Source organism: Canis lupus, chromosome 12, assembly GCF_003254725.2.
Source record: "Canis lupus dingo isolate Sandy chromosome 12, ASM325472v2, whole genome shotgun sequence".
Taxonomy (NCBI): Eukaryota; Metazoa; Chordata; class Mammalia; order Carnivora; family Canidae; genus Canis; species Canis lupus.
Genome location: NC_064254.1, coordinates 55,569,574 through 55,582,885, shown reverse-complemented (window position 1 = coordinate 55,582,885; position 13,312 = coordinate 55,569,574). Strand labels below are relative to the sequence as shown.

General features: G+C 42.2%; 1 protein-coding gene across 10 annotated transcripts in view; it reads right to left on the bottom strand.

The window, feature by feature from the left end:
- The window catches only part of KLHL32 (kelch like family member 32), a 235,574-nt gene extending 222,698 nt beyond the window's left edge, over window positions 1-12,876 (bottom strand). For all 10 annotated transcript variants that reach the window (XR_007401315.1, XM_025444913.3, XM_049092399.1 and 7 more), the window contains exon 1: window positions 12,536-12,876. The gene's annotated coding sequence lies outside the window, so the exon portion shown is untranslated. The remainder of the gene's footprint in view (window positions 1-12,535) is intronic.
- Window positions 12,877-13,312: the final 436 nt, after the last annotated feature.

Here is a 13,312-nt window from a genome sequence, read left to right as displayed (position 1 = left end):
AAAGGAGGCCAGTGAGACCAGGGCAGGAGTGGACAAGTAAAGAGGAGGAGGGGAGGACAGGGGATAAGAGATGGTGCAGAGTGGACTGATTCTTGGGATGGAAGCTCTTGCAGTTTTGAGCAAAAGAGAAACACACCCTAACTGAGGAGATGAAAGGATCACTTGGGCTGGCTCCTCTAGTGAGAAGACTCCATGGGAGGCAAAGGAGCAAGAAGTGCTGCTGTGTGGGATGATGGTGGTAGCAGGGCTGTGGTGATGTGGTGAGAAACAGGCAGGTTCTGGGGATACTAAAGGGAGATCCCACAAAATTTCCTTACTGCTTGGATATGAGTTTGCAAGACAAGGAAACCAAGGTCAGCTCTAAGGTTTGGGGCTTGAGCAACAAAAGATGCAGAGACTCTGGATGAGGCAGGTTTGGAAGAAAGACTTTTTAAAACATGTATTGAGGGGCGCCTGGCTAGCTTAGTCAGTTAAGCAACTGACTCTTGATTTTGGCTCACATCATATCAGGGTCATGGGATTGAGCCCCAAGTTCGGCTCGTGCTCAGCATGGAGTCTGCTTAAGATTCTTACCCTCTCCCTCCACCTCTCCCCCCAGCCCCTGCTTGTGCATTCTCTCTCTCTCTCTCTCTCTCTCTCATGAATAAATCTTAAAAAATAAATAAATGCATGTATCGGGAATTTTGTCACTCTGCTATGTATGCCAAAATCACTTCATATAGTTTTGGTAACTTTCTTTTAAAGATCAGTATCATTGTAGGGTAAGTTTCCTTCCAATACATTCATTTGTTGAAGCATTTTAGGCAAATGAATTGGTCATACAAAATGTAGAAATGTTTATTTAAAATCCTGATTCTTGGTCTTCCTTGCATTCTGAGGACTGCTGAACAGCTTATTTTCTTATAATTTCTTAATTATATTTCTAATGACATTAGACTTAACTTGCCTGAAAAGGTCCTGCTGCCAGTCCAAGCTAACCAATAAAACTGCAGTGACACCAAATGGCAGTCATTCATCCTTGAGCTATTCTTCCTAAAGGAACCAGCTAAACTGGGAAAAGGCCCAATCAATGGATGTTGGGATATACAAACAAAATCCACCTCCTATAAAAATACCGATGTTAAAGCAAAATTCATGAAGTGTCACAAAGAAGTGCCAAAATTCAAGGTCAATCTCTCTTATGACTTCTCCCTAGGAGAGTGCTACTGTAAAGATATGAAGGTAGGAAAGGTTGAATTCTTATCTAGAGATTTAAATAATACCTACTCTCATTTCATCATGTGAAATACAGTTTTTTTTTTCCTTCTTGTACATCTAAATTTATGTGTGTGTGTTTTTGGTTCTCTCCATTTATTCTGCACATTTGGCCACCAGACTTCTCTATGTGATCATTATCATTAATACGTGAGTTAGAAATACAAATTAGACGGAGCAGCTGTGCCCAAGGCCATTACTTCCTATAATTTGGCACAGATGGCCAAAAAGATGATTTTGGCAGAATGGCCAAGTGCTAACCACCTAATGAGGCTGCAGCCTCAAAACTAACTGACGGTAAATGCAATTGTACAGTTATCTTCACCTCTCTCTCCTCTCTCTCTTACTCCCTGTCATATTTTCTCTCTCTCCTCTATCTCCTCCCTCTCTCTCTCTTGCTCTCTCTCTCTTCTCCCTGACATAAAAAGCAGAACTGTACACTTTCTATTTTTTGGCAAAATTCTAAACACAGCATTTTACCTGATTTTCTAGGGATGAAAAGGTAACTCAATACAACAATGACCAGTTCCAATGGTCATTGTTTAGGTCAAAAGACCTTTTTCTTCAACTCGAAAATCTTCCTAATTATAAAAAAAACTTTTCTGCAAAAAACAAAACAAAATTTTTTAAAAATCCCTTCCTGCAATAGGGATTAAGCCAGTCTGTCCCTCAGTGTTAAAGAAACCACCACAATAGACATGATGATGATTACATTACCAGGGACAAATAAATATAAGTATGGTATCTGCCTTTTGCTCATAACACTCACACACCTGAAAATGACTTCTCTTGAGGTTATAATTAGGCAACATTTTTACCACGCATAACTCTGATCACTTTCATAGCTGTCTAAAATTCATTTATAATTTCACAAGCTGTCTAATGGCAAGGTTTCTTTATCTCCTTATCTCTATATGGGTGCTTAACAGTTTGCATATCTTCCCAAAATGTCTGATAATTCAAATGTTTTGATGCTTTAAGTTGATGATCATTAATAAGGTCACAAAATTCCCCTCAGACACAAATGATGCACACAAAAGATGTGTCACAAATAAAAGATGCATACAAATACAGTCAGTCACACTATTTCATGCAGTCTGTAAGAACAGAATATTACATTTCAAAGCCTATTAAAAACCTACACAGCATTTTCTGAGCCCTCCCGAAAATAAAGAGCAAATCACAATTCAAAACTGTAACTTCTCTGCTCCCAAAATCCTGCCATAAAGATCTTAGACTATTCTGCTGTAGTTCACTACTGACCTAGGAGATCAATGACTCATAAAATTTCATGGACAGTAGAAACAGCATTCTCCATTTGGCTCATTTAATTCCATGTAATCACCATCCATGGTCTAAATCTAAAAAGGTATAAACTAAAAGCATCTGATTCTATCTTATGCAAGAATGTACATTTTAAAAATCAATCTAACAACTTTGATGTCAGATATTATAATGAGACATTTAGAAAGATGCTCTCCACAGCAATCCACCTGATTAGCTATACACAAATCTGAGGGGAAAGTCATAACTTCTCTGTTTTAGCAGGGAAGACATTAGTCACACATCACACCTTTTATCAAAACGGGGCACATGGTTAGTAAAGAACTGCCTGCAATATTTAAATGTCCATCAGGTATCCAGAGAGCTGTGTGACCTCAGAGCTGATCTGACTTGCCATTTTTTGTTGAGTGTGAATGACAAGAAAGCCGAGGCCCAAATCCAGGTGGCATGGCTGATTCTAGGGAGGTAAGAGTAAGAAACAGAGTATGAGCAGGTCACTGTGCTCTAGACATGCAGTTCCCAAATTAGACCTATCACGAAAAACACTCAGGGAAAGTTTAATACTCAGTGGCTCAGCACCAATGCCAATTCAAACACAATAAACACAGAGGTTCCAGGAATCTACATTTTAAAAACAATTCCAGGTCATTCTGAAAGTTGGCCTGGTTGCAAATGTCTGGGCTAGACTTATTTGTAGAACAGTGATAATATCAATATTCTAAAGCAAGATTCCAGAATGTATGATTTTCTAAAGGAATGTTCCAGATTGGCCACTCAAAAGCATTAACAGAGCATTCTTAACATAAACAGAGTATCTTAAAAATATATCTTAAAAAAAAACTTATTTTGTTCTCAGGATTCTTAATGTTATCCCCAGTTTATACAGAAGGAGACACAGACTTCTGAAATCAAGCCTCCCCAAGCAGAACAGAAAACTCAAGGAATCTGACTCTAAGTGCCCTTGCTCTCTCAATTCACGTCATCATGCCCACCCCAATCAGCACTTTACTCCACAGAAACACTACCAGTGAGGGATTTTCAGTTCTGCTCTGTGAGAATAGCCTTGAGAAAAGGCCTTATCAACTGTAGCACTGCCATTAGGAAGCCTGGAAGTCGGCCAGGGAGGGAAAAGTGGCTGACTCCTATGAGATGATCCTCTTTCCTGGCAGAGACACTGGTGGGTGCTGTGCCATCACATAGAAAGACCCTATCCTGAAATTCTCAATACACACCCATCCCTGAAGTCAACCATGAGGCTCCAGGTAAGGAGAGGCACCTGATCCTAAGAAAAGCTCTGGATTCAGTGAGCCTGAGCTTCCTAAATACCTTGGTTAACACTATCCAACCCATGAGGTGGGCTCACTTAATACTGTGATGCAAAAGGTCCTCTTACATCCTCTGTTCTCTTAGTCAACAAAGAAACAGTATACCAATCCCAACAAAGAAACCGTAAACTTGAGGCATTGCAAGTTTACATATGAACAAAGAATGATGGCAATAAAATTCTAAAACCATCACCAGATATGGTTTCTGAAAGAGGTCAATATGGAAAAAGCAGAAGAACTCTAATAATGCAGTGGCCAAAAAGAAAAATACAGTAATCAAGGCACATAGTTAAAGGGTCTGGGAATTTTATGATCCACTAGGTCTTTCACCCATAGGTAAAGTATATCCTCCATTTCACAGACAATATGTAGGCCTGTTGGTACCACATAGTTAAACCATGGAACTAACTCCTCCTGTCCCAATTCCATGCGCACCAAAACATCAGCACCAGGAAAGTATGCGCTGGCCAAAGAATTTCACCCACATCTGCAAACCCACTGACAGTTACATACATCATATATATTAATATTCCCTTTTAAAGCAATACAAATGTGACAACAATAAATTAACTGTAGACTTCTGGTGAGCAATGCTGGCAAAACACCATGAAACACAGAAATTTAAAAAATGGACAACTTTGTAAAAGATTATGAGGTCAGAGAAGGGAAATTTATCATAAAACCTTATAGATGACACTAAGATTCACAAATTAGGATTTCAGTAAAAAGCCTAATTAAATGCTATGTAGAAAGGCCTAAAGGCTGTGCGTGAGTTTCTCAAGTGACATTTGATCAATTAGGAAGCCCTATCTATAGGTGATAATAAATACCTTCAAGACAAGATAAATAGCTTTGACTCAAAGCTAAAGAAGATAAGCTCATCCCAAATTAAATCAGATTGTAGGTTATTAATGTTTTCATAAAAGGAAGAACCAAAAATTTCATTACATATTTCTTTAGGCTTTAAATTCTCAAAAAACCAATCAGCCATATCAGCTCATGGACATCAGTCTGGGAAAGACTAGTGAATCCTCAAAGCCCTTGAAGGGTTACTGGATTATATCTACACTACTACCATCACAGAGACAGTGTTAAAAAAAAAAAAAATCTCCTTTCAGGGAATGTCACATAGAGTAGATGAGGAAGCAAGTCAAAAAAGACTCTACCAAAATAAATCTCCTCCATTCAGATAGCTACCTCAATTCTAAACCTAAATTTCCAAAATAATAACCATAGCTATCACTTGGGAGTGACTGCAAATATCTTCATATTTTAAGTAGACATTTTTTTCTTAGTAATATGATTTTGTAACTTTGTTGCTCTGTGAATTCAATGCAAACACAAGACTTGGCACTGGTACCATCTTGGCTACTGTATTTTTCATTATCGAATCGACACTTCCCTATAATTAATGCCCACAACACATCAAACCTTTTTGGAGTTTAATTTTAATATATTATCTTCTGGATCCATAGAGATAAAAGAAACAGATAAAGGATATTCTATCTTTGACAAACGATTACAAATTTAGCATTAACAATTCCCTAAGCTTGATTTTAGATAAATGCACTAATATTACTCACCAACTACTAAAAATACATCTGAATCATTAAACTGCAACACATTTAAAGAAACACTGAAATAAGCACATATATACATACACACTAGAACACATAACATAGTCTTTTCTGGAAGGATGTGCTTTTGTGATTGATTATATGATAAAAACAAAATTTAGCTTGGTATAGTGTATTCCTAAAATTTACTGTTCAGGTTGCCTTCCTATAAATGTTTTTTGTCATACCTACTACAAAAGTCACCAGGACAGTGGACTGCCTGCAGCTCCCACAACTGTCTGGATTACCCCAAGTCCACAAACTACAAGGGGGTGACCATGAAAAAGTCAAGACACACTGACCTCATCTGTACTCCTAGGTAGTCAGAGAACTAGATGATACCAAAAAAGTAGAAAAATTACTCTACCCCTTGTGAGGATGAGTGTTGCTTGGTGGGGGCAGAGGAAGGGCAGATCGTGGTGCAGAGTACAAAGAAAAACAAAACAGATTTAACTGGAAAGTATTCTCTTCAGGAAGCCTTTAATCCTATCTGACTTGAAAGTGAATTTGAGGAGTTTTTTCTTTGAGCCTGGTGAGCTCTTGACCTTTTCATAAAATTACATAATTCTCCATGAAGGGAAACCCTTAGTTGTCTAAAAAAATGTAGGCAACTATACCTTGCCCTCACAGAAAGGCTAGGAAGTCTGTATCCACGAGATCCTAGGTGCTGTTACTATTAATTCCACAGGGGACACAAGGGGTGCCTCTGAGCTTTTTACAGATGGGGACCCCTGAGGAAAGCCTTATAAGAGCCCTCATCAGCTGCCTTTTTCCTGTAAGAAAGAGGGGGAGGTAGCTTGCCAGAGAGGAAAGACACCAAAATATATGTCCCTGAGGGCCCACCCAAGCAGCCCACCACTCACTCAAAGCTCCATTACACTAAGAGGCTAGCTCCTCTGTAACACTGGCAGACCAGATTAAGACATTTTATATGGTACATGAAAATTAAGTGGTATATGGTATATGAAATTTAAGTGTATCATACCCTCAGGTTGAGGAAGACAAAGGTAGGGAAGTAAGGAGAAGCACAGGAAGGAATTAAGCACCAAGATTTTATTATGCACCAGGCATTGTGTTAGATGTTTTTTTAATGCATATTTTATTTAATCTCAGAATAGCCCTATAATGTAGGTAATAGCATCCCCATTTTATAGATGAGGAAAATGAGACCTACAGGGGATACGTAGCCAGACTAGATAACAGAGCCATGAAGTGTCGAATTAGTATTCAAATCCAGGCCCCAAGTCTCATGTTCTCCGCGCTGTGCCATGCTACCTTGCACATACAACTTAAGAACTAAAACTCATAAATAATAAGGCTTCTAAGTAATGATTTAAAATGAGGTACCAGAATTTATGTCATAAAAAATTGCAAAATGCCTCCTCCACTGCTCTTGGCTTCTGTCCCATTAGCATTGAATGTGTTCCCACTGAAGCAATCATCCAGAATGGAACTACTTATTCGATCAATATCCTGTATGCCAAACCGGTTGTCGGGGGTGGGGGGCGGGGAGCCCTGTTTCTAAGTAGCTGGAACTGGCTCATCTGGCATGAAATGAGGAATATATTATGCCTCAAATAAACATGTAGGGGAAAGTCAAGAGTCTATGAAAACTGCCAAAGATTTTCCTTCTTCATTTAAAAATCATCTTATCAGGTCAGTAATTTCAACCTTGCAAAGCTAATTTAGACAAATTTACAGCTTTCTGTGTTTTGGCCATGTGCAGAACTAATCTGACTCCAAGTCAAGTTGGCAAAACCATTTTTATACATAAGTTCTTTTTAAAATCTCACCAAAATTTATAATGCCGTATGTCTAAACCGAATTAATAAAATGCATTAACACATTGCAGTGTGCATACGAAACAAGGCAAGAACAAAAAGGGTACAAAGTTAAGTTCCGTGCTTCCTCAGCTTAGGGTAGATTTCGGCGACAAGGGGATGAGAATGAATAATCCTCTTGGACACAACAGGACCAGGGAAAGGGGAACAGAATAAATCCCATCTATTAATTCTTAGTAAGAAGGAAAGTTCAGATATTGTAGGTTGAATTCCTAAGTTCTAATCTCCACAGTGAAAGAAATTCTGAGATAATGGGAACCAGTATGTAAGGACAAGAAAAGGAGAGAAAGGTACTACCTAACACAGAGACCACCTCCACTGGCCTATCGTCACTGTCACCAAAAAGCTAAGTAAGAAAGACAGACTCCTCACATCATTTGTTCAGAATATTTTTTTTTCCATTACTGTGAAAAGCAAATCATCATACTGGCTTATATGCTACTTGATGGGAGTTAAAATATCCTCCGCGCTAGACTCTTGCTAGCTATGGCATGTCTCTATTTCATCTCATCCTCTTATCTTGTGCCCACCATTCTAACAAGTAGCTCTCTCTCCCACTCACTGCAGATCTAGTACTTGAAGCCAAAGCCCACTTCTGTTAGATGGTCACATTTTTTTTTTCATATCTCCATCCAGGTAACAGAAATACTGACTGGATCAAGAGCAGAGTACATTTATTTGTCACTCTGGGTTTGAGTAAATATTTTCAAATAGCTAACAAGCAGCTTATATTTCTCCTCATTTGTCCCACAGATGAGACTTCATCAAAGGTGTATCCAACATCAAAATCTTGGGCAGCCGGGGTGGCTCAGGCGTTTAGTGCCACCTTCAGCCCAGGGCCTGATCCTGGAGACCTGGGATCGGGTCCCGTGTCAGGCTCCCTACTTGGAGCCTGCTTCTCCCTCTGCCTATGTCTCTACCTCTCTCTCTCTCTCTCTCTGTGTGTGTGTGTGTATGTCTGTGTCTCATGAATAAATAAAAAAAAAAATCTGCATCTGCAAGAGCCTCCCTGACTTCTAAGTCTTGGCCCTACTAAAAGGTCTACACTGACGTGTTCTCCTCATTGAATTTGCACAATCTCCTGCCCATTCTTGAAAATCCAGATATTTGTCCACTCCAACTAAATTCACATAAAATGTCTATGTACACCTTCTTTCCACAGAAAAGTGGTATCATGACAGGAAATCATGTGCCAGATGCTGGATGTTAAGAATACAGACACACCATAATAGTTCATGGATATTTACTGTGTTCCAAACTCTGTATAGAGAACATGATATACTTTGTTCACCCCTTCCCCTTATGTCAGTCTTTCAGAAGAATCAATACTATCTCTTCAGATTCTCCCCTACGTCTACAACTCCCCTCTGAGTCTCCTTCACCACCTCACCTTGCTCTACTCCCTGCTACGCACCCATACTTCTGTGTTCTTGATACACTCCATTCCGTCTTGGGAGACCGTATTTCTTACCACAGTTTGTGTCATCCCTTCAGCAACAATGATGAGCTCATCAATATCAGACCTCATGAGCATTATCCCCTCAATTCACACCTCCAACTGACTGTCTCACAGAGCCTACCCTCTTTGCATAGCTGAAAGGATCTTCATTTACTAGAATCAAACCCAGCCATCAGGATCCAGCACTAATCCTCCTCCTACACAGGAATAATCTGATCTCCACAATCAGCATACTTTTTAATTTTTCCCTGTATCTGTGTTTCTACAGCATCTGGTATCTCTATCATAGCATTTAACACACAACTGCCTCAAAATCACAACGCCTATAACTTCCATTAGGTAATCGGCAGAGAAGGAAAGGTGTGAAGTGAGGAGAGCTGCTGAGGTTTTTCATTTATTTGTCTGGTTTAACTTCACATAGTCTCAGATTCTCTATTGATACAATGACAATAAGATCCTTATTCTATAGAGCTGTTAGGAAGAAAATATAGAAAGTAGTTTTCCATATAGGGAAAACATAGAAGGGGCTGGAAAAGTGGAAGCTACCAGGAACAGGACATTTGTTTGCTCTGAATCCTTGACGGCAGAGCTGTTATCTCTATAGCACCAAGCCAGGACTTTGTCACAGTAGTAATAACATAGCTCTTTACTGGAGATGCAACATATTTCCATGAATTGAAACTGAAAGGCACTTATTTACTATCAAAGTATCCTTCTAGAGGAGGATTTTAAAATTTGAGAACTATTAAAAGTCACTGTTCAAATCTTAGCTTTTTTTTTTTTTTTTAACTGCACCTTTTTGGATCCACAAAAGAAATGACATAAATAAATGTCCTTTCTGACCCCATCAGGTCGGCTTCAGTGAAGACTGCTGACATCTCTGTAGTGTTAGGAGAAACATGAAAAGATGGCAGCTTCTCAAAAGGTATATGCTTCATTACAAGATGCTGTTATTTAAGGAGTAAACTGTATTTTCTATGTCAGCATCCTAGAAGTGAATACCCCTTGAGTTCCCATTTATGTTTTCATTCCTTTGGAATATTGCAGTATTCTATGGTGGGCTTTAGCTAATTACCTAAAATCTTAGTAAGACTTTTTTTTTTTTTTTAAGATTTTATTTATTTATTCATGAGACACACAGAGAGAGAGAGAAGCAGAGACCCAGGCAGAGGGAGAAGCAGGGAGCCCAATGTGGGATTCGGGATTCGATCCTGGGTCTCCAAGATCACACCCTGGACTGAAGGCGGCGGTGCTAAACCACTGAGCCACTCAGGCTGCCTGAAAAAGTCATTTTCACTGAAAAGCTCAGGATGCTCCTTTTTCTGACTAACTTCTCATTCTGCCTCTTCCTTTTTTTTTTCTTTTTTTTTTTTTCATTCTACCTCTTCCTACAATGTCAGGTACTCAACCTACTTATTCTGTAGTTTGCAGTACACGCCCAGAAAACAAAAACAAAAACAAAAACAAAAACAAAAAAAAAAAAAAAACACCCAGGAACATAAATTTTAAACCATAAAGGCTTTTGTTTCACGAGATTAAAAAAATTCCTCTTTTGGGGCACTTCATATTCTTTTATTCTCTCTTAGGTATGAGAGGCCTAGGAGCCCTAAAACAAAACAAAAACAAAAACAAAAAACAAAAAACAAAAAAAAAACCTCGGACCTATTTACGAAAAGATACGGTGCATTTTTTAGATTTTAATATCAAAACCAGAAAACTCCTCACCACTCTTATAATGATGGATAGATTCATTCACATCGGTATTCCATAAGAGAAAAATATTTAAGAGTTGAATGAGAACTCCGTAACTCTGGATTGCAACTGGCAGTCCACAGGCCTTCTGTGGCCCAAATACACTTTCAGTGTGGTCCTTAGTTTATAAAATGAAGGATATTTCACATAAAAATATGTAACCTTCTGTTTCCCTTGAAAAACCAGAATGTTTTAGAGCCGGGGTAGCAACAGTCATCTATCTACAAGGGAGTTGGTGCTGCCCTTTCCATAGTGGTTTTGTATGTTCCAAGTCCACAACCCTCTCTCCCACATGGCCCCCACTGGGCCTGCTCCACTATTTTATCTTACTTGTGCATTGGAAATACAGACACAGAATTTTTTTACAGTCAAGGAATTTGGATCCAAAAAAAGCTTCCCCATTCACTAGCTCTGTGACCTTCCACAAAATCTGAGTCTTGGGTCCTTCAGCTTTAAACTGCAGATAATTCCCTGACTTCACAAGATTGTTGTAGGGAATAAAAAAGAAGAGTGGGGGAAAAGTACTTCATAAGGTGTAATATAAAATATTTGTCATCTTTATTTATTTCCCAGCCCCCCTCAGTTGCACAAAACCCCTCTAATGCTTCCTCAGCTATTACTAGTTTCCTTGCTCTTCGTATTACTGGATGAAAAGAATTTGAAGTAATAAGAGATAAAAAGATGAACAAATATCAAAGGAAAACAAAAGGAACTGTTGAATGCCAGAAGATCTTTACTAGGTCATCTCTGTTCCTAATGAAGGTATGAAATCAGTGCAAAGGATACTTAATGGATTGATGGTCCCTTCAAGTGCTGTTTTAAGTTTACCCACTAGGCACCAGAGCCTTCAAAGTAACACTGACACACCCTTCATTAGGGGTCCTGGAGAGATAATTGAGTACTGACCTCCACCTTGGCCCTCACCCAGTTCTCCAAAAAAGGATCCAATCCAAAAAAAAAAAAAAACAAAAAAAACCAAAACAACAACAACGCAAGGATCTTGCTTTCTCTGTGCCTCCTTCCTCTCAACATTTCAATATGAGCTCCAAAACCTTCGAATCTTGGGAGTAATAAGGCATGGCACAAATTCTACATCTGTATCCGTCAGCATGTAGACATATATGTAAAAAACAAAACAGTCAGGTCAAGGGACCTGAAAGGAAACAGAATGTTCTTAGAGATGGGCAGAGGTGCAGAAAACTGCACTTAATGATGCAGTGGCCATAGACACGTTAGCAAATTTGTCATGAGCGCTATCTCCTCGCGTTAGGAATTCACTTGTGTATTCCTGTTGCGGCCAATTTACAGCGGATCATCCTTGGGTGGGAAACAGTTAATTCCTCTTTCACTTTTAATGTTAAGATAATAGTGCCTGAGTGAACTGCAAGATACAATGTGGCAACGGGGGGGGGGGGGGGAAGGGGGGGATTTTCATTGGACTCATTGTTCTTTAGAGCATCACCAAAATGGGAGTGATTTATGATTCAAGACACAATCCGTTGAAAAATTCATCTGACGAATCCGTTTTAAAGCGCACGTTAGATGAGTGCATTACCGCTCTTCTTGAAGTTGAATGAAACCATGCCCAGAATACATCTTAGCGATTGCCCAATTACCACATGGTCCTCGGTGTGTATTTCATTTTTAAGAATCAAAATAAAGAACAGCATCGTCTTTAAAAGCCCGTCGTTTCAACAGATGTCCCAGGGCTGATGTTTAAGCAAGTCTCCTTGGCAACCAAGGAGCACAGCTCGTCTCGGGCTGGGGGCTGGGGGCTGGGGGCTGGGGGCTGGGCGGGGAGGCGGGGGGCACCTGCAGGGTCTGCAGAGCGAGCACCGGAGCAGTGGCTGCTCCCGCTGGGCCGCGCGGTCCGGCTGCACCCGCCGCCTACCCCTGAGATCCCAACTGCGGTCCCGCCCCCAACGGCGCACCCCGGCCGCCCGCCCTCTCCCTCCGCTCTGCAGGCACCGACCCCGAGCAGGTGACGAGGAGAGCCTGGCTTACCCGCCGGGGGGAGCGGTCTGCGGGGCCAGGCACCGGGCGCTCCTGCTGCACGACGGCTCTGCTTCTCCCCGCGAGGCGGACGCTAAGAGAAACCGCAGCAGCTTCGCACTGTCGGTTTGGGGATGCGGTTGTGAAGACGCGCTCGCTAGCGTGAGTGTGTGAGTGTGAGTGTGTGTGTGTGTGTGTGTGTGTGTATGTGCGCGCTCCCGGACTCTCCCGCGGGGAAAGGTGCTTGCTAGTAAATAGAAAGCAGCAGCCGGCACTGCAGGTGGCGCGTCCGCGACCGCTCTGCCCCAGGCGGCGGCGGCGGCGGCGGCGGCTGCCCGGAGACGCACCGCGGCGGACTCCGGGGCGGGCACAGGCCCGGGAGCGGCCCCGCCCCCTCCCGCCTCCGGGGAGCCCGCGCGCGCGCCCGCCTCGCCCCGCCCCCCTCCGCCGGCGAGCGCGCGCACGCGCTGCCCTCCTCCCCGCCCCCACCGCCCGGGGCGCGCACGCCGCGCTTCCCAGCCCCGCCCCCGCCAGCCCCGCCCCCCGCCGCCGGCGAGCCCGCGCACGCGCTGCCCTCCTCCCCGCCCCCACCGCCCGGGGCGCGCACGCCGCGCTTCCCAGCCCCGCCCCCGCCAGCCCCGTCCCCCGCCGCCGGCGAGCCCGCGCACGCGCTGCCCTTCTCCCCGCCCCCACCTCCCGGGGGCGCGCACGCCGCATCTCAGCCCCGCCCCCCGCCGCCCGGGGGCGCGCACGCCGCGCTTCCCAGCCCCGCCCGCCCCGCCCCCCGCC